We start from the raw sequence: 22,694 nt of genomic DNA on the forward strand, positions 1-22,694 counted from the left end.
TTGGAGAGTTATTTATTCCTCTTCAAGCTTGAAACTCATCGGGGAATTTGTAGGTTAATTCCAACTCATCCAACTCGTTGGTTATTACTGTTTAGTTTTTTCCGTATTGGCCCTCTGAATAGGGGTCGTCACTCAGCATTAAAGGAATTACTCGCTGTGCACTTTTTGCTTGTTTTATTTGGTACTATTGCAACAACAGTTGCAGTAGCAGTAGCAATAGCAGCAGCAGCAATAGCAGCAGTATCAGTAGCAATAGCAGCAGCAACAATAGCAGCAGTATATATATATATATATATATATATATATATATATATATATATACATATATATATATATATATATATATATATATATATATATATATATATATATATATATATATATATATATATATATACTCCTCTCTGAGCTGCCACCTTATCGCGGTAGAGGAGTTTGCGTGTCCCAATGATCCTAGGAGCTATGTTGTCCGGGGGCTTTATGCCCCCTGGTAGGGTCTCCCAAAGCAAACAGGTTCTAGGTATACTCTAGCCTTTAAATAAACCTCCTTTTTAGACCAGTTGATCTGCCGCTTCTTTTCTTTCTCCTATGTCCCCCCCTCCCTTGAGGAGGGGGTCCGGTCCGATGACCATGGATGAAGTACTGGCTGTCCAGAGTCGAGACCCAGGATGGACCGCTCGTCGGGACCCAGGATGGACCGCTCGCCTGTATCGGTTGGGGACGTCTCTACGCTGCTGATCCGCTTGAGATGGTTTCCTGTGGACGGGACTCTCGCTGCGGTCTTGGATCCGCTTGAACTGAACTCTCGCGGCTGTGTTGGAGCCACTATGGATTGAACTTTCACAGTATCATGTTAGACCCACTCAACATCCATTGCTTTTGGTCCCCTAGAGAGGGGGGGTTGCCCACATCTGAGGTCCTCTCCAAGGTTTCTCATAGTCAGCATTGTCACTGGCGTCCCACTGGATGGGAATTCTCCCTGCCCACTGGGTGTGAGTTTTCCTTGCCCTTTTGTGGGTTCTTCCGAGGATGTTGTAGTCGTAATGATTTGTGCAGTCCTTTGAGACATTTGTGATTTGGGGCTATATAAATAAACATTGATTGATTGATCATTGATTGATAGGTGAGGGATGAGACAAAGAGCAGCTCGAAGACCTTTATGAAGAAGAAAAAACATGGACCCAGATCTCCTTCGCCCGGACGCGGGTCACCGAGGCCTCCCTCTGGAGCCAGGCCCAGAGGTGGGGCACGATGGCGAGCGCCTGGTGGCCGGGCCTGTTCCCATGGGGCCCGGCAGGGCAAAGCCCGAAGATGCAACTTGGGTCACCCCTCCAATGGGCTCACCACCCATAGCAGGAGCCATAGAGGTCGGGTGCAATGTGAGCTGGGCGGCAGCCGAAGGCAGGGCACTTGGCGGTCCGATCCTCGGCTACAGAAGCTAGCTCTTGGGACGTGGAACGTCACCTCACTGGGGGGGAAGAGCCTGAGCTAGTGCGCGAAGTCGAGAAGTTCCGGCTGGATATAGTCGGACTCACTTCGACGCACAGCAAGAGCTCTGGAACCACTTCTCTCGAGAGGGACTGGACCCTCTTCCACTCTGGCGTTGCCGGCAGTGAGAGGCGACGGGCTGGGGTGGCAATTCTTGTTGCCTCCCGGCTCAAAGCCTGCACGTTGGAGTTTAACCCGGTGGACGAAAGGGTAGCCTCCCTCCGCCTCCGGGTGGGGGGACGGGTCCTGACTGTTGTTTGTATTTATGCACCAAACAGCAGTTCAGAGTACACACCCTTTATGGGAGCACTCGAGGGAATACTGGAAAGTGCTCCCCCGGGTGATTCCCTTGTCCTACTGGGGGACTTCAACGCTCACGTTGGCAGCGACAGTGAAACCTGGAGAGGCGTGATTGGGAAGAATGGCCGTCCGGATCTGAACCCGAGTGGTGTTTTGTTATTGGACTTTTGTGCTCATCACAGTTTGTCCATAACAAACACCATGTTCAAACATAAGGGTGTCCATATGTGCACTTGGCACCAGGACACCCTAGGCCGCAGTTCTATGATCGACTTTGTAGTTGTGTCATCGGATTCGCGGCCTTATGTTTTGGACACTCGGGTGAAGAGAGGGGCGGAGCTTTCTACCGATCACCACCTGGTGGTGAGTTGGCTGCGATGGTGGGGGATGATGCCGGACAGACCTGGGAGGCCCAAACGCATTGTGAGGGTCTGCTGGGAACGTCTGGCAGAGTCTCCTGTCAGAGAAAGTTTCAATTCCCACCTCAGGAAGAACTTTGAACATGTCACGAGGGAGGTGCTGGACATTGAGTCCGAGTGGACCATGTTCCGCACCTCTATTGTCGAGGCGGCTGATCGGAGCTGTAGCCGCAAGGTAGTTGGTGCTTTTCGGGGCGGCAATTCTAAAACCCCTTGGTGGACACCAGCGGTGAGGGATGCCGTCAAGCTGAAGAAGGAGTCCTATCGGGTCCTTTTGGCTCATAGGACTCCGGAGGCAGTGGACAGGTACCGACAGGCCAAGTGGTCTGCAGCTTCAGCAGTCGCTGAGGCAAAAACTTGGACATGGGAGGAGTTCGGGGAAGGGGAAGCAGTGCACAATCAACACCGTGTACGGTGCGGATGGTGTTCTGCTGACCTCGACTGCGGATGTTGTGGATAGGTGGAAGGAATACTTCGAAGACCTCCTCAATCCCACCAACACGTCTTCCTATGAGGAAGCAGTGCCTGGGGAATCTGTGGTGGACTCTCCTATTTCTGGGGCTGAGGTCGCTGAGGTAGTTAAAAAGCTCCTCGGTGGCAAGACCCCAGGGGTGGATGAGGCCCGCTCGGAGTTCCTTAAGGCTCTGGATGCTGTGGGGCTGTCTTGGTTGACAAGACTCTGCAGCATCGCGTGGACATCGGGCGCGGTACCTCTGGATTGGCAGACCGGGGTGGTGGTTCCTCTCTTTAAGAAGGGGGACCGGAGGGTGTGTTCCAACTATCGTGGGATCACACGCCTCAGCCTTCCCGGTAAGTTTCATTCAGGTGTACTGGAGAGGAGGCTACGCCGGATAGTCGAACCTCGGATTCAGGAGGAACAGTGTGGTTTTCGTCCTGGTCGTGGAACTGTGGACCAGCTCTATACTCTCCGCAGGGTTCTTGAGGGTGCATGGGAGTTTGCCCAACCAGTCTACATGTGCTTTGTGGACTTGGAGAAGGCATTCGACCGTGTCCCTCGGGAAGTCCTGTGGGGAGTGTTCAAAGAGTATGGGGTATCGGACTGTCTTATTGTGGCGGTCCGCTCCCTGTACGATCAGTGCCAGAGCTTGGTCCGCATTGCCGGCAGTAAGTCGAACACATTTCCAGTGAGGGTTGGACTCCGCCAAGGCTGTCCTTTGTCACCGATTCTGTTCATAACTTTTATGGACAGAATTTCTAGGCGCAGTCAAGGCGTTGAGGGGTTCCGGTTTGGTGACCGCAGGATTGGGTCTCTGCTTTTTGCAGATGATGTGGTCCTGATGGCTTCATCTGACCGGGATTTTCAGCTCTCACTGGATCGGTTCGCAGCCGAGTGTGAAGCGACCGGAATGAGAATCAGCACCTCCAAGTCCGAGTCCATGGTTCTCGCCCGGAAAAGGGTGGAATGCCATCTCCGGGTTGGGGAGGAGATCCTGCCCCAAGTGGAGGAGTTCAAGTACCTAGGAGTCTTGTTCACGAGTGGGGGAAGAGTGGATCGTGAGATCGACAGGCGGATCGGTGCGGCGTCTTCAGTAATGCGGACGCTGTACCGATCCGTTGTGGTGAAGAAGGAGCTGAGCCGGAAGTCAAAGCTCTCAATTTACCGGTCGATCTACGTTCCCATCCTCACCTATGGTCATGAGCTTTGGGTCATGACCGAAAGGATAAGTTCACGGGTACAAGCGGTTGAAATGAGTTTCTTCCGCCGTTTGGCAGGGCTCTCCCTTAGAGATAGGGTGAGAAGCTCTGCCAGCCGGGAGGAACTCAAAGTAAAGCCGCTGCTCCTTCACATCGAGAGGAGCCAGATGAGGTGGTTCAGGCATCTGGTCAGGATGCCACCCGAACGCCTCCCTAGGGAGGTGTTTAGGGCACGTCCAACCGGTAGGAGGCCACGGGGAAGACCCAGGACACGTTGGGAAGACTATGTCTCCCGGCTGGCCTTGGAACGCCTTGGGATCCCCCGGGAAGAGCTAGACGAAGTGGCTGGGGAGAGGGAAGTCTGGGTTTCCCTGCTTAGGCTGTTGCCCCCGCAACTTCGGATAAGCGGAAGAAGATGGATGGATGGATATATATATATATATATATATGGTTAGCGCCTTGCACGGCGGCAGATCCCTCTATCAGTGTGTGAATGTGTGTGTAAATGGGTAAATGTGGAAGTAGTGTCAAAACGCTCTGAGTACCTTGAAGGTAGAAAAGCGCTATACAAGTACAACTCATTCATTTATTTATTTATCATAAAATTCCTACAATATGAATTCCTGGATTTTTTTTTTCACATTCTGTGTCTCACAGTTGAAGTGTACCTATGATGAAAATTACAGACCTCTGTCATCATTTTAAGTGGGAGAACTTACACAATCGGTGGCTGACTAAATACTTTTTTGCCCCACTTGGATTTGTATATATGTATGTATGTGCGTGTATATATAAACGAGCTCTCATATGATTAAAATATTTATCACGATTAATCACATTGTGTATCCTAGACAGATCTTTTTCAAGTTTTAACACTGAACGGACGATTAATTTGTTTTAATAAAATGTATTTTAAACGTTATGCTTTTTTAAAACAGTTCATCACAAAAAGGACAAACATGATTTAATTAATGACATTAATAAAAAATAAAAAAAGTCTACTGTGTGTTGGTGTTGAATTTGTATTCCTGCTTTAGGAGCACAGGCATTTAGAGGAGGAGCGACACTTCCATGTTTGAATAACAGTTTCACGCAAGCATAACACAAAATGTGAACTGTTATGGTCATGTATTGTCAAAGATGTTTGATAATATCTTTTCATCTATTTTCTCCATCTATTTTTGGAGTCGCGTGGGAGCTGGAGCTTGTCCCACCTGTAATCTGTGATATTTATACCTGAATAAATGCTTCTGATGTGCTGTACATTAAATGTTATTGTTCTTTTAATTTTTCTGCATGGCAATGTTTGAAACTACCTGTTAATTAATTAAATGTAATCTTCAGTGTGCTAATCATTCTGTAATAGAGATCTCAACCACAACATGTTATAAAATAATTTTCACATATTCTTCAACTGATGTAGTAGCATTTCTTTATGTGCAAATATCACAGAATAATATTACAAAACATCTCTGACAAATAGAGTTGGGTATATTTCATATTTAAATTGCTACAGTAATCCTGTTACCTGGTAATCGAATATATCAAAACAATATCCAATCATTTGTAAAGTAACATGTTTTTTCAATTTATTGATTTAACATAAAAACACTTAACTACAACAAAGCAGTGTTATTTTCTTAGTATTGTGTAAAACAAAACCATGAACTCCTTTCTTTTTCCATCTGGAAAATATGTGATGGGGGTCCATGGAGGCAATTAAGTTAAAAACAGATACCCAAAGAGGATGGAGTAAAAATAAAGACCAATAGTTTGTTTTTTTTTGTTTGTTTTTTTCAAAAATATTAAACTACAAATGAAAGTGAAGCAAAAACACATTAATATTACAAAGTACATTGCGAGGAACCGAGCTAATTATGATAACTGGTTTCAGTCAGTGCCAAAAAAAGCACCGGATCCAGTACCCACACCTCGTGACAAAGCATGATTGTTATGTAAGACATTTTAATTTTGTAAATGTAGTTAAACCAGATGTATAGGGTTTTTTTTAAGTCGGAAAAGTGTCTGATTGGTTTGAAAAAGTGTCTTGAAATGTTGTGATGTAGGATCGACTGCAATAAAAAAGTGTCCTTTCGACTTCTTGCCGACCGTCTTTCATTTCTGTTGAGCTTGGATGTCATCTTACTAAATGAGTCACAGTAACAATCTAAATGTTATCTTATTACTGCTTGTGGAGAGGGGCGTGTGCTACGAGTTCCCTGCGGGCACGGCATGTGCAGGAGCCAATAATGAAGCAGCAAACAGGTGAGCAGATACCTCAGCTGGAACGAGTAATCTAATCACCTGTTCCTTTATCAGCAACGGTGGCGATCATGACATGGTTGGCGGCAGGAGGGAGAGACTGACGGACGGAGGAGTGGAAAGCCAAAGACATTGCGAACGATACGATTGAGCTGAAAAGCCAAGAGACGTTGTGAACTATTTCATTGAGCTGTATAAAGTTAAAGTACCAATGATTGTCACACACATACTAGATGTGGCGAAATTATTCTCTGCATTTGACCCATCACCCTTGATCACCCCCTGGGAGGTGAGGAGAGCAGTGGGCAGCAGCAGTGCCGCGCCTGGGAATCATTTTTGGTGATGTAACCCCCAATTCCAACCCTTAATGCTGAGTGCCAAGCAGGGAGGTAATGTGTCCCATGTTTATACTCCTCTGTATGACTCGGCAGGGGTTTGAACTCACGACCTACCGATCTCAGGGCGGACACTCTAACCACTAGGCCACTGAGTAGGTAAGTGTGGGAAACATTAAAAGAAAGTGTAACCACTCAGCAGAGTGTGGTGTGTCCGTGACACAGGAGGGTATCCGGGTCGGAGACCTTCCACAGTGGCACCCAACAAGGAAGAACGCACAAAGAAAATGTCGGCACCAACTCCCCTCGAGGCATTTGGGCAAGTGCTGGCCCAGGTGTCAGCAGCGACCCAGCAACAAACACAGGTGCTTAAAACCCTGATGGACAGAGCAGAAACAGAGAAGGTGAGGAGCCCCAGACATTCTTTGATGTCTTTGAGGTGACAGCAGGGGCAAACAGATGGCCGGAAGACGGATGGGGAGCAAAACTTCTGCCGCTCCTGGTAGAGGAGGCACAGCGGGCGGGGTTGAGTCTCCCGGCAGCCGCCCGCCTGTAAAATGCCAACCTCCAGTATGCCATCGAGTCGGCTGCAGCCCCGAACACCACTGTAGGAAGTTTATGCCAATGAGGCTGGAGCCAGACGACCGGCCGTTTGTGTTCGCCAACCGGCTGAGGGACGCAGCGACCCGGCTGCTCCAGCCCAACGGCAAGGATACGAAGATGCTGGAGGCCATCATTCTGGAACAATTTCTGGACGCCATCCCAACCAGGACCTCAGCCTGGGTGAGGTACCACAGTCCCCTGGACGTTAAAGCGGCAGTAAAGTTGGCGGAGGAACACCTGGCGGTGAAGCGGGAGGCAGCCCCGAGGACGGCCGCACTACCTACCTCAGCGCCCCGCCATCGACTCGCCCCACGTTGTGGGGGGACGGAAAGGACCAAGACCCCCGGTCAAGAGGAACCGGTTCCCCACCCAGGCACACTGAGAAATCCACATACACACACACCACACAGGGGGGGGGGGGGCACAGGGATATAACCCAGGTGCCGTTTGCATGTTACAGGTACCAGCGCTGCAGAGAGGGGGCTTCCCTCGCAGAAGGCACCTCAACTGCCAGGGCCAGTGTGTTGGGGGCGCGGACAGCCCGGTCGTGTGCGCCGGGAATGCTCCGTGGGGCAGGTGATGCGGGTTACCGGGCCTCCAGCAAAGGCCCCCGATCCAGGGTAGACGTACTACGTCCCTGTAAGGGTACAAAGGAGTACATACCGGGTGATGGTGAATTTGGAATGTAAGCAGTCCCTGATCCACCAAAACCTGGTCCGGCCCGGGATTTTGAGGGAGGCAAAACGGGGGAGAGAATAGAAGGGGACACCTTTTGTCAAATATGATTGATGGGGTCAAATGTCAAGGGGCGGGGCGTATCCCTAAAATGGGTGGGCTTAACCCGGAAATGGGCGGGGTTGGGTTTGACCCAGAAGGGTGTGGTTAAGACGGGAAGAGGGTGTGGTTTGACACAGAAGGGGTGTGGTTAAGACCGGAAGAGGGGGTGGTTAAGACCGGAAGTGGGTGGGGTTTAACCATGAAGTGGGTGGAGCTTTAACCAGGAAGTGGGTGGAGTTTAACCTGGAAGTGGGTGGAGTTTAACCAGAAAGGACCTAAGACCGGAAGAGGGAATGGTTAAGAGGGAACAAAAGAGGGTTTAGTGTGAAAGCCATCTGTTTGACTTGGGGTCAATTTTGTGGAATGGGATGGGAATTCCACAAAATATATATATATATATATATATATGTATATATATATATATATATATATATATATATATATATATATATATATATATATATATATATATATATATATATATACATATATATATATATATATATATATATATTTATATATATATTTACTTACAGATTTTCCCTTTACACCTCTGGCTCGCTGGAGTCCCTTAACCAAGCGAGCGCCGTCAACTGCCGCCGGAGACAATCTTCCATTTCAGGCTGAGGAGAAGGCTTGATTCCGCCAAAAAACCCAGACATCGACTCCTTGGTCCGGGACAATATCATCGAAAACAACGGCGAATGTTCTACATGTAAGTTTTCCTTGTTTTATGTAAGCTTTTTAAGATTCTCCCGGGCTTTAAAGAGCTCCTTTCACTCCTCTGTCTTCCGCTCAAATTAATTTCGCGCTCAAGTCAAGGGGAGTAGGCGGGGACTGATTCCGGAGGTGGGGGGTTGTTTCCGGCAAGCAAGCTTCTAGTGTGCATTACCGCCACCTACTGTAATAGAGTGTGGACCGAGATGTGGACTCTATATTATTTTATTTAACCCAGTGTTTTTTAAATATGTGTATATTGCTTTATATCCTATGTGATCTGAATTCAATTCTAATATATCTTCTAAGGAACCCAAATAAATGTTACCACTTTATCTCGCTTTATTTATTTTGTAGATTGTCTGAAGTATTTCATGAACTAAATCTTGTCTAGTTTCTGTTGCTATGTTTTTTATGCTCATCAATGCACTGCTGGAGTCAGAGCACACAACTACTTTCCTTACTTTGTTTTCCTCTATCCAGTTAATTGCCATATAAATTGCTACCAATTCCCCCATAAAAACAGAAAGTTTATCGCTGATTCTTTTATATTATACTATTTTTCGTTGTGGGATAACTGCTGCAGCTCCTACCTTACTATTTATAGTTTTTGATGCATCTGTATATATCATATCTCAATCCATTTTTCTATCCGGTAACAACAAACCCTGTTTCCGTATGAGTTGGGAAATTGTGTTGGATGTAAATATAAACGGAATACAATGATTTGCGAACCATTTTCAACCCATATTCACTTGAACATGCTACAAAGACAATATATTTGATGTTCAAACTCCATCCATCCATTTTCTACCGCTTATTCCCTTTTGGGGTCACGGGGGGCGCTGGCGCCTATCTCAGCTACAATCGGGCGGAAGGTGGGGTTCACCCTGGACAAGTCGCTACCTCAACACAGGGCCAACACAGATAGACAGACAACATTCACACTCCCGTTCACACACTAGGGCCAATTTATTTTAGCGTTGCCAATCAACCTATTCTCAGGTGCATGTCTTTGGAGGTGGGAGAAAGCAAACTCCACACAGAAAGATCCCCAGCCTGGGATTGAGCCCAAGACTGCTGGACCTTCGTATTGTGAGGCAGACGCACTAACCCTTCTGCCACCGTGAAGACCATGTTCAAACTGATAAACATTTTTTATTTTTTATTTTATTATTATTATTTTTTTTTATGTTCAAACTGATAAACATTTTTTTTTTTTGTTTTTGCAAATAATTATTAACTTTAGAATTTGATGCCAGCAACACGTGACAAAGAAGTTGGGAAAGGTGGTAATAAATACTGATAGAGTTTAGGAATGCTCATCAAACACGTATATGGAACATCCCACAGGTCTGCAGGCTAATTGGAAACAGTTGGGTGCCATGATTGGGTATAAAAGCAGCTTCTATGAAATGCTAAGTAATTCACAAACAAGGATGGGGCGAGGGTCACCACTTTGTAAGCAAATTGTCGAACAGTTTTAGGACATTTTTCAATGAGCTATTGCAAGGAATATAGGGATTTTACCATCTACGGTCCGTAAAATCATCAAAAAGTTCAGAGAATCTGGAGAAATCACTGCACGTAAGTGATGATATTACGAACTTTTGATCCCTCAGGAGGTACTGCACTAAAAACCGACATCAGTGTGTAAAGGATATCACCACATGGGCTCAGGAACACTTCATAAAACCACTTTCAGTAACTACAGTTGGTCGCTACATCTGTAAGTGCAAGTTAAAAAGCAAAGCAAAAGCCATTTATCAACAACACCATGGAACGTCCCTGGCTTCGCTGAGCCCGAGCTCACCTAAAATGGGCTGATGCAAAGTGGAAAGGTAATCTGTGGTCTGACGGGTCCACATTTCAAATTATATTTGGAAACAGAGGACGTGGTGTCCTCCAGAACAAAGAGGAAAATAACAATTCGGATTGTTATAGGCGCAAAGTTCAAAAGCCAGCATCTGTGATGGTATGGGGGTGTGTTAGTGCCCAAGGCATGGGTAACTTACACATCTGTTAAGGCACCATTAATGCTGAAAGGTCAATACAGGTTTTGGAGCAACATATGTTGACATCCAAGCAACGTTATCATGGACGCCCCTGCTTATTTCAGCAAGACAAGTGTTACAACAGCATGGCTTCGTAGAAAAAGAGTGCGGGTACTTTCCTGGCCCGCCTGCAGTCCAGACCTGTCTCCCATCGAAAATGTGTAGCGCAATATGAAGCGTAAAATACGACAGCGGAGACCCTGGAATGTTGAACGACTGAAGCTATACATAAACTATCTTGCCGATTGTATTGTACCATATGTCCTGGCAAGAAATCTACGTTCAAAGGACTCCGGCTTATTAGTGATTCCCAAAGCCCCAAAAAAGTCTGCGGGCTATAGAGCGTTTTCCGTTCGGGCTCCAGTACTCTGGAATACCCTCCCGGTAACAGTTCGCGATGCCACCTCAGTAGAAGCATTTAAGTCTCACCTTAAAACTCATTTGTATACTCTAGCCTTTAAATAGACTCCCTTTTTAGACCAGTTGATCTGCCGTTTCTTTTCTTTTTCTTCTGTGTCCCACTCTCCCTTGTGGAGGGGGTCCGGTCCGATCCGGTGGCCATGTACTGCTCGCCTGTGTATCGGCTGGGGACATCTCTGCGCTGCTGATCCGCCTCCGCTTGGGATGGTTTCCTGCTGGCTCCGCTGTGAACGGGACTCTCGCTGCTGTGTTGGATCCGCTTTGGACTGGACTCTCGCGACTGTGTTGGATCCATTGTGGATTGAACTTTCACAGTATCATGTTAGACCCGCTCGACATCCATTGCTTTCCTCCTTTCTAAGGTTCTCATAGTCATCATTGTCACCGACGTCCCACTGGGTCATTATTGTCACCGATGTCCCACTGGGTGTGAGTTTTCCTTGCCCTTATGTGGGCCTACCGAGGATGTCGTGGTGGTTTGTGCAACCCTTTGAGACACTAGTGATTTAGGGCTATATAAGTAAACATTGATTGATTGATTGATAAAACAAGAATGGGAAATAATTCCACTTTCAAAGCTTCAACAATTAGTTTCCTCAGTTCCCATACATTTATTGAGAGTTGTTAAAAGAAAAGGTGATGTAACACAGTGGTAAACATGTCCTTTGCAATTACTTTGGCATGTTTTGCAGCCATGAAATTCTAAGTTAATTATTATTTGCAATAAAAAAAAAAAGTTTATGAGTTTGAACATCAAATATGTTGTCTTTGTTGTGCATTCAACTGATTATTGGTTGAAAAGGATTTGCAAATTATTGTATTCTGTTATATTTACATCTAACACAATTTTCCAACTCATATGGAAACGGGGTTTGTATTTAAAGTTTCTATTCTTTAGTAATTGCATGTTTACCTTTGGGTTATCATACATCCATGGTAGTATTGCAGGAATTGGTACTGTAGGTCTAACTTTAATATTATCACTTTGAACTTTATTACATATGTCTCCTATAATCCACCCAAAACTATTCATTTTTCTTCTCCTCTTTTTCTTGGCAGTTTAGTAGCACTTGACAAGTTGGATGTCCTTGCTTGGATCCTTTTCAATTTTCCCAATAAACTGCTGAGAGTTGATCTTTCCTCATGTCCAAAGGTTTTTCGTTCATTTGTATTTGTAATGCTGCCACTGGGGTTGATGTAGTAGTTCCACAACATAACCTTAAAGCCTGTGACTGGATCCTGTCTATTTTACCAATACATGTTTTTGAAGCAGATTGGTAAATAATGCATCCGTAATCAATAACAGATCGAATTAAAGTGATATATATTGTTTTCAACGTCAACCTATCAGCCCCCCAATCTTTACCGCTAAAAGCCCTCATTATATTTAACACCTTTTTACTGTTCCCCACTATTTCGCTGATGTGGGTTGACCAGTTAAAGTTTATATCAAACCATATTCCTAAATATTTAAATACTTGTACCTCTTCTATATTTTCTCCATAGAGTTTTTATTTGGAGCTTGTTTTGTACTTTCCTCTTAGTAAAATTAATGACTTTTGTCTTTCCAACAGAGAATCTTAAACCCCAAGCCGTTCCCCAGTCTTGAACATTATTTACCACTCTGGTAAGACAATGTCATATCCATAGTGTTGGTAAAGCTATTATCGTTGTCTTCATCATGTCTCCAAAATTTAAACTATTTGTTTCTTCTCTCTTTTGTTTTTCTACATTTCTCAAGTTATCATTACTGTGCACTTTAACAAATGTTTTTTCTAAAAGTTCTGCTTTTTCTTTATTTTCTACCACACACCTAGTTCCATCTTTCATCACATGATTGTTATGTTCTTTTCTGACCCTTGACATTCTCTTGATCATTCCCCACACTTGGCCTAAAGGAGTAGTTCCATTTAGTGTTTCACAAAAAGTTCTCCAATAGTGTTTTCTTGTTTTTTAATAACATACCTTACTCTGGCTTGGTGCCTTTTAAATTGGATCATATCTTGGAAATTATGTGTTCTTCTCAATATTCTAAATCAATCAATCAATATTTATTTATATAGCCCTAAATCACAAGTGCCTCAAAGGGCTGCACAAACCACAACGACATCATCGGTAGGGCCCACATCAGGGCAAGGAAAAACTCATCCCAGTGGGACGTCGACCATGATGACTATGAGAAACCTTGGAGAGGACCACATATGTGGGCAAACCCCCCCACCCCCTAGGGGACCGAAAGCAATGGATGTCGAGCGGATCTAACATGATATTGTGAAAGTCCAATCCATAGTGGATCTAACTTAACCGTGAGAATCAAGTCCAAAGTGGATCCAATATAGTAGCGAGAGTCCCATCCAAAGTGGAGCCAGCAAAAAACCCTCCCAAGCGGAGGCGGATCATAGCTACTTTCCATCTGCAGTCCCTGGCTACCTAAATTAAAGTGATACAAAAATCATGCAATAAAATTACGACACTAATTAATCATAATTATAATGTGTAAATATATATATATATATATATATATATATATATATATATACATAATAATTCATAACTAATCAATAAATAATCATAATATAGCATGTAATCAAATTAAGATAAGTCCTAAACTGCCCTTTCACTAACACATACTATATATTCAATACATCCATCCATCCATCCATCCATCCATCCATCTTCTTCCGCTTATCCGAGGTTGGGTCGCGGGTGCAGCAGCTTAAGCAGGGAAGCCCAGACTTTCCGTTCCCCAGCCACTTCGTCTACCTCATCCTGGGAGATCCCGAGGCGTACCCAGGCCAGCCGGGAAACATAGTCTTCCCAACGTGTCCTGGGTCTTCCCCGTGGCCTCCTACTGGTTGGATGTGCCCTAAACACCTCCCTAGGGAGGCGTTCGGGTGGCCTCCTGACCAGATGCCCGAACCGCCTCATCTGGCTCCTCTCGATGTGAAGGAGCAGCGGCTTTATTTTGATTTCCTCCCGGATGGCAGCGCTTCTCACCCTATCTCTAAGGGAGAGCCCGACCACACGGCGGAGGAAACTCATTTCGGCCACTTGTACCCATGATCTTATCCTTTCGGTCATGACCCAAAGCTCATGACCATAGGTGAGGATGGGAACGCAGATCGACCGGTAAATTGAGAGCTTTGCCTTCCGGCTCAGCTCCTTCTTCACCACAACGGATCGGTACAACGTCCGCATTACGTTGCTCCAATCAGCCGCCTCGACAATAGAGGTGCGGAACATGGTCCACTCGGACTCATTGTCAAGTACCTCCCTCGTGACATGTTCGAAGTTCTTCCGAAGGTGGGAATTGAAACTTTTTCTGACAGGAGACTCTGCCAGACGTTCCCAACAGACCCTCACATTGCGTTTGAGTCTGCCAGGTCTGTCCGGCATCATCCCCCACCATTGCAGCCAACTCACCACCAGGTGGTGAGCGTTAGAAAGCTCTGCCCCTCTCTTCACCCGAGTGTCCAAAACATGAAACTGCGGCATAGGGCGTCCTGGTGCCAAGTGCACATATGGACACCCTTATGTTTGAACATGGTGTTTGTTATGGACAAACAGTGACGAGCACAAAAGTTCAATAACAAAACACCACTCGGGTTCAAGTATGGGTGGCCATTCTTCCCAATCACGCCTCTCCAAGTTTCACTGTCGCTCCCAACATAAGCGTTGAAGTCCCCTCGTAGGACAAGGGAATCACCCGGGGGAGCACTCTCCATTACTCCCTCGAGTGTACCCAAAACGGGTGGGTACTCTGAACTGCTGTTTGGTGCGTAAGCACAAAGACAGTCAGGACCCGTCCCCCAACCCGAAGGCGGAGGGAGGCTACCCTTTTGTCCACCGGGTTAAATTCCAACGTACAGGCTTTGAGCCGGGGGGCAACAAGAATTGCCACCGCAGCCCGTCGCCTCTCACTGCCGGCAACGCCAGAGTAGAAGAGAGAACCGCCCCTCTCGAGAGAAGTGGTTCCAGAGCCCTTGCTGTGCGTCAAAGTGAGTCCGACTATATCCAGCCGGAACTTCTCCACTTCGCGCACTAGCTCAGGCTCTTCTCCCCCGGTGAGGTGATGTTCCACGTCCCAAGAGCTAGCTTCTGTAGCCAAGGATCGGACCGCAAAGTGCCCTGCCTTCGGCTGCCGCCCAGCTCACATTGCACCCGACCTCAATGGCCCCTGCTATGGGTGGTGAGCCCATTGGAGGGGTGACCCAAGTTGCCTCTTCGGGCTGTGCCCGGCCGCCATCGTGCCCCACCTCCGGGCCTGGCTCCAGAAGGGGGCCCCGGTGACCCGCGTCCGGGCGAGGGAAATCTGGGTTCATGCTTTGTCATCTTCATAAAGGTCTTCGAGCTGCTCTTTGTCTGATCCCTCACCCAGGACCTGTTTGCCTTGGGAGACCCCAGCAGGGGGCATAAAGCCCCCGGACAACATGGCTCCTAGGATCATTGGGACACGCAAACTCCTCTACCACGATAAGGTGGCAGATCAGACAACCACAACTTATTTACATCATCACACAAGGACAATACATGCTCTTATTCACTTCTGTCATCATTTGTAAAAACTACCATGATTTTAACAGACACACCTCACAATTTACAACAAAAATGCTCTAATGGATCAATATAGTACACATTAAGTTGATATGTCAAACACAATGCCCACCTTTAGTGACCATGTGAGCAATTTTGAATGCTCCAAAGCCACTTTTGATAACTTAAATGTTTCTATTCCTTTTGATCTAACAGTGAAAAGGCTAATTGGTCTGTACTTGTTGTAAGTGAAAGTCAGCTCCAGACTTTCGTATAAGCATTGTAACTTTGTTTCTCAACTTTTAAAAATCATACGGCCCGTATTTAGACCTGTTTTTATTTCTATTTTGACAGCTGAGTCCCGATTTTTCATTAGAATCCAAATTGTTTCATTAATCCAAGGTATTTTTACTTTCTTTTAATTTCACTTTTCTTTCTGGGTTTTGTGTTAGTGTATTTACAGATGATCTCTTTGATTTTTGTATCCAACGTAATTCTAGTAGGGCTGCTTATCATTTGTGTCATGTAGAAGCCGTTTATAATATCCTTACGTTTCTTTCTACGCAACTTATTTAATCAGTCCAGATTAACGTCCCCCTTAACGTGCTATTATTTCATATTGTGCTGTTTGAGGATGTCTGAGAATTAATTAAGAAAAATGTCTTTAGCTGTGGTTGGTGGGTATGCTACAATTACCTTGAAATACATTTGTGAGGAAAATGTGAGTTTAATTTCAACACCCTCAAGATGATCTACTGGTAGGGTTATTTGTTCACTTTTAATATTTTCCCTTACATGAATCATAACTCCTCCCCCCTTTGTTACTTGATCTGTTATTTCTGTAACATTGTACCCCCGGACATTAATTAGAACAAAAGGGTCTTAACCATGTCTAAGGTACCTCAAATTCGAGTCTGACACTAACTGCCGTATTAGTTCAGAATGGTTCCTTTTGTAGAACGTTGAGTGATGCGGACACATTTGTTACTGAATACTTTCTATCAGACTTTTGTCTCTAAGCGGTTTTTTGTATGTAATAAGTAACTATGATTATTTGATATGCTTAAATGTGTTTTTCGAGCTCAAATTAGTATTACTCATTCACGGATGCCATTCTACTATAATACTATAAAAAGGTCAGTAAATGCATGTATATATTTGTAAACGCTCTGACCCGGGAAAGGGGTAGGATTAAATAAGCTTTGCTTCTTCCTACTCCTTTTCGGACATAATGTTATGTGAAAATATATGAAATTATCTGATGTATTATGTTGTAAGTATGTTCATGATCAAACCTGTGACTCAGACTCCATGATTCAAACAGGTGTGACTATAAACGTCGACTATATTTTGATTAAACCCGATTACACAGTTAAATGTTAAAAATATTTTAGAATATACATTTTTATTTTCTTCTATTGTGATTATTCTTAAAATAATTAAAATGTCAATATATTTAAATAATACATTTTATGTTCATCATATTTAATTTAATATGTTATTAATTTATTTGTTTACATAACTATTAATTCAAAGCTACAATGTTTTCTAATCTATGATGTGTGTGCGTGTGTGCGTCTGTATCTTAACTCCCACACAGGAAGTGGATCAGTACAGGCTCAAGGCTGTGTAAACATAATATTAAACACATAAAATAAATGAACAATGAATCAACCTATGCTTCAATGTCCAACAATCAAATTTTATTTATTAATATTTAAATGTTTATTTATTCATATACCTTTTATTTTACTGGAATTAGTAAGCACAAACTACCGGTATACTCTACAGACTGAGAACAGCTGTCCAAACACACCTAGTAATATCAAGCTTAATGCTAACCTAGCCTTACTGGGCTTCAGTAAGCTAATTTTTGCTAACCTAGCTCAATGCTAAACTAATCCTATGCTAATCTAAAATATGCTACGCTATGCTATGCTAACAGTGACACACCTCTCCGGCCCACGTCACACAACCACGTCACACACCTTTATTTCCAAGACACGTATCTTATCTCAATGTTAACAAACAGAGACTCTTCTCGTATTTTCATTCACACCGTGTACTTTCTCACACTTTAAACAAAAATATATTCGGAAAAGAATGGAGGGTAATCGTTAACCAGCTATGTCTTATCTCTCACACACCACTTCTTCTTATTATTGCTTCACACGCAAACAACATTTTTTTAACAAAGACAGAGAGCCTTTTTTCTGTAGTCAAACTCTCCGACCCTTTTTACAAAACTACAATATCATATAATCCCAATCACACCCATACAGTCAACCGGGCGGAATTGCCAACACAACAAAAACAACCTCAACAGTCAACTATTTTTCTCACCCAGAAGCATAGCTGTGCTATATCAGATCTTAAAAATAATAAACAACATTTATCATTCACTCTGAGCTGAACAAATGGCTCGGTAGGTAGAAGTCCGGGCATCTCTGCTTAGGCTGCTGCCCCCGTGACACGACCTCGGATGAGTGGAAATTGATACATTGATGGATAGATCATTCACTCACATGCTTTCTGAACATAAACTTTGTCTATCGTTTCGTAAACACACACATTTTGGACAATTTCCCATCTTTTACAGTTCAGCAGGGATGTGGGGGAAAAAAAAAAGAAATGTGAAGCTCGCTGCGCCAAAGAGGGAGGATGAGGGAGAGTGGGAGCATTGGAAAATAAAACAAATCAGACCCGTAGGTACATGCATTATTGTTTATAAATACACATTTATACAAATGTACCAACAAACATTGAATCACTCCACATCCAACACACTTCTCAATATTCACCAATTTATATACACATTAACAAAATACTACCCACCCAATGTCGGGACAACTCTAAACAATTATGCACGCGTTCTTTTTGTGAACCGGCTGTCTCAAACACCAACACAGGTCCCTTCTTACTTATTAACGGCGATTAACCCGTCCAGCGGAGCAGACCCTGCGTTACCTCCCTGACCCCCACAGCACACAGCCTAAGGCTCTATTGAGTCACTGGTCGTCACCCGCCGACTCTACACTCACGTGTATGGTCAGTACCAAACAGCATCACCAAGTTTCACCAAAGCTCTACTGTCTGGAACCCGATCTCCATCCGTCTAACTGTAGCCCACTTATCAGATTGCTGTGACAAACATCATCTCAGTCTCTCTTCCAACGGAGTCACTGAAAGGTCACTAAAAATTTGGCTTTTATACCGCTACAGCTCCACAAAGACAGATGTGTCGCACCTTCACAAACGTAACAATTTTTATATAGTCAAAAGTACCGCCATTTAGTTAACAATGCCTTTACTTTAGCTGTACCCAACTACACTCAACTGGCATACTTGCAGAAGAAGACCCCCCTCTGTTGTTAGCCAGAGGAGGGGAAGAGGTTAAAAATGTATTTGTATCAAATCGTTTGTGCAACACACTCCTGAACCACCACAATTCTATTGTATTTTCTGATTATTATAACAAGTATCACAAGTTTTCAGACGAACACACAGACAATATAATCACATATAAGACAACCTAATATACCCAATCACTGGTTGTTTTTGGAGAACCTGCTAGACTTATCTTTTTTTTTTAATCAAAAAACAGGTTCAGTAATAAGTCTTACCATTCCGATCATCTCCAGACAGACAGCTTTTACACTTCAAACAAAACTGCTTACCTTTAAATGCGCGTTTGTAACCCTCCGTCTGCCTGAGAGAGGACCGGGAGCGGTCTCGACCTGCAGCGTTCTTGGACCATCCTGTTCGTGACGCCACTTTGTAGTGGAATGGTCCGAAACTCAACTGCAGACAAAGTGGTTTTAGTATAAAAGTTTTATTTACCCATTAATTAAAATAGTACAAGTTGGATTAAATTGCCCATGCAGACAGATACCGTCCTCCAGAGGAAGCAGGATCAAACGAAAAACATGCCAATCATCTCTCTTCTCTTGGTCCACTGGCTTTTTATGTTTTCGTCATGTGTCAAGGTCGAGTTGTTTTTGCCACTGCTGGCACCAACATAATCCTGGATCTCCTAGTCATAACAAACAGTCATAACATTTCTTAGAATGGTGAGAGTGGCCACAAACTGAACTTTCCCCAATATATCCCATTGGTTCTGAATAGAAAAAAAGAAAAGAGCAGACCTCTTAGCCTTTTTGACAGATCTTCAAAATATGGTATAAATTAATCAAAATAAAGTCAGAAATTCCACTACAATAAATTTTCCCTCTTAATATTTATTTTCAAATTTGTTGAAAGGTGCAAGTGAAACCATGTGATGTTACTTGATGTAAACATGTCTGTAACAAATAAATCATAACCATAGCCACACTGTGTAATGACTAACATTTACATGGAATTTCATAGATGACATTGCATTTATTGTTTTGTTCTATTCTGTCTTTTGAATGTACAAGTATATATCTTGTTTTTAGTGTGAGCTATAACTGTTGTGTTTATTTTGTGTCATTGTGAAGTTTTTTGTACCTGAAAATCAGTAATCCCGGCCCCCAGACACATTTTTTCCTCTAAATTTGCCCCCCAGGTCAAAATAATCATGGTTACTACTCTTTACCGCATCTCTCCATGAACCCCGTTACAAACATCGAACCAGGAACGTCGGGTTGCAGTGCATTGTGGGTAGGCGAGTCTTGTACATGATCATGTTCTGGCGGTTCATTTGCAAAATAACCCAGAGAGCACAACTCAGGTTTGATACAAAATGAAAGTAAAAAGTCATGTTGGAATATTAAAAAAAACTCCCCTCAGATTAATTGTTGTTCTCTTGGAAGTGGAGAGGGGGTGGAGGGTAGGGGCAAAGGTGGTCTCTGATTCATCTTTGACACAGCAGAAAAAGGGCTGAGAGAGGTTAAACCGAGGAAGCGTGGTGTTTTTTTCACTACAGCGCAACGAGGCACATATGTTTTTCGTTAGTGTCCCCTGTCTCTTGTTTGTCGTCGCGCACCTGATTTGTTGATTATGTCTTCTATTTAAGACTGCCTTTGTTTGACATTCGTTCTTGGACTCTTGTTTGCTCCCACGCAACACTTGACGTCGCTCGTCCTGCATTGTGGTAAAGACTACTTTTGTTACTTGTTAGCTTCCACGCTATTCCTGTTTAGTTTATGTCCCTAGTTTACATACTAGCGCTTTCTGTTTGTTTTGTCAAGTGCCTTTGTGCAAGTGCATTTGTTTTTAGTTTGTTTTATTGTATAATAAATTATTTTTCCTACCTATACGCTGTGTCCATCTTCGCTGCACCCACGGGAGAACGCAAACCCCGCCACGATGCCAGCTTAGCATCACAGAAGAGTCCAAGCAAAGAGACTTACGGGGCAGATAGCCCAAAAGATAGAGGCTGGGATTTTTCGCCACACGCCAGAGTGGATCTGGGAGCCCGGACGTCTCCAGGCTTCATCCGACACCTCTTGGCTCGATGCGGTCCCGCCTCGCATGGTCAGCGACAGCAGAAGTCACGGAGGAAGGCTTTGCCTCGCGAAAGTGACGCGCAAGTCCTGCCATCTCGCCTTCATGGACACAGCCACTTTCAACCCGTCCAGGACTCGCCCTACATATCTGGTAGTACTTTTTGTTATTCCTCTTTTCTCTCCTCCGGCTGGCCCGCTAGTCACAAGTACTCCAGTGGTGACGTCACTCCTCTGACGTCCCCAGAGGAGAGTGGAGATGAGGAGTTTTTTTAGAACATGCTGTCGTCCACAAGGGATTGTAATAGTGCTATCAGACACTTTCAGGACATTTTTTTGCAGTTCCAAACTGACTCTCAGTTTTTTAAAGTCCCGCCCCCTGGGACTATTGCTCCCACCCTGTCTACCTCTTTCTGTTCCTTCCCCCACCCATCCCTAGAGGTAGTTTTTGACCCTGGACAGCGCGTCTGGCGTCCGCTTTTGGAAGGGGGGGCTCGTGCTGGTAGCTGTGCTATGGATGTAGCACAGCGGCGTTCAGCCAAGCCTCCACCTCCACAAAGACCTCCTCCACCGGTCTTTCGTCCCGCCAGACCGCAACCTCCTGTACGTCCTCCTCCACCGGTATTCTGGTTAGCTCTTCTTAGGCCACCTCCACCGATAATCCGGTTAGCACCTCCTGGGCCGCCTCCACCGACACCACGGCTAGCTGTTGTATGTCATAGCCCTAGCCTAAGTCCAAATCCTAGCCCTAGCCATAGCCCTAGTCCAAGCCCTAGTCCTAGTCCGACTCCTGGTCCAACTCGTGGTCTGACTCGTGGTCTGACTCATGGTCCCAGTCCGAGACAGAGTCTGAGGCCAAGTCTGAGGCCGAGTCCTAGCCTGAGTCCTAGCCTGAGTCCTAGCCCAAATCCTAGCCCAAGTCCTATCCCATGTCCTAGCCACAGTCCTAGCCACAGTCCTACCCAAAGTCTTAGCCCAAGTCACAGTCACAGTCCTAGTTATAGTTCCAGTCCTGGTCCCTGTCATAGTCATAGTCCTAGCCTTTGTCTTAGTCATAGTATTTGTCCTAGTCCTAGTCTTAGTCATAGTCCCAGTCTTAGTCACAGTCATAGTCTTAGTCCTAGCCCCAGTCCCAGTCTTAGTCATAGTCTTAGTCACAGTCCTAGTCATAGTCATAGTCTTAGTTGTAGTCCTAGTCACAGTCGTAGTCCTTGTCATAGTTTGAGTCCAAGTCTTAGTCCGAGTCCTTGTCATTTTCCAAGTCTGAATCCCACTCCCGCACCTGACTTCATGCTGGATCCCACTCTAGCACAGGTCTCAATGCTGGATCCCTCTCCAGCACCGGACTTCATGCTGGATCACACTCCAGCACAGGACTCAATGCTGGATCCCACTCCAGCACAGGACTCAATGCTGGATTCCACTCCAGCACCTGCTCCTCGGCCGGCATCTGCACCTGCTCCTCGGCCGACATCTGCATCTGCTTCTCGGCTGACGCCCCAAGCTCCAGCGCTGTCTTCGCCTGCTTTGGCTGCAATCCCCGCACCTTCATCATCTGCAACTTCCAAGCCCGCCATGACGACGGCCCCAAAGCGCCCACCTCCACGTCAGGCCACGAGTGTGGCCTTGTCCTGGTCGTTCTCCTCGCCAGGCGCTTCCTCCTCCACGTCGGCCATGGGTGTGGCCTCTACGAGGTCGCCCTCC

General features: G+C 45.0%; 1 protein-coding gene across 2 annotated transcripts in view; it reads right to left on the reverse strand.

The window, feature by feature from the left end:
• The window catches only part of LOC133549560 (synapse differentiation-inducing gene protein 1-like), a 173,609-nt gene extending 154,078 nt beyond the window's left edge, over positions 1 to 19,531 (reverse strand). The window contains exons 1-2 of one of the 2 annotated variants that reach the window (XM_061895086.1): positions 19,457 to 19,531; positions 19,242 to 19,365 (exon numbers count right to left, since the gene is read on the reverse strand). The gene's annotated coding sequence lies outside the window, so the exon portion shown is untranslated. Of the gene's footprint in view, positions 1 to 19,241 lie in introns of both variants that reach the window. The other variant, XM_061895085.1, reaches the window with a different exon arrangement.
• Positions 19,532 to 22,694: the final 3,163 nt, after the last annotated feature.

Source organism: Nerophis ophidion, linkage group LG03 (genome assembly GCF_033978795.1).
Source record: "Nerophis ophidion isolate RoL-2023_Sa linkage group LG03, RoL_Noph_v1.0, whole genome shotgun sequence".
In the NCBI taxonomy this organism is placed as follows: Eukaryota; Metazoa; Chordata; class Actinopteri; order Syngnathiformes; family Syngnathidae; genus Nerophis; species Nerophis ophidion.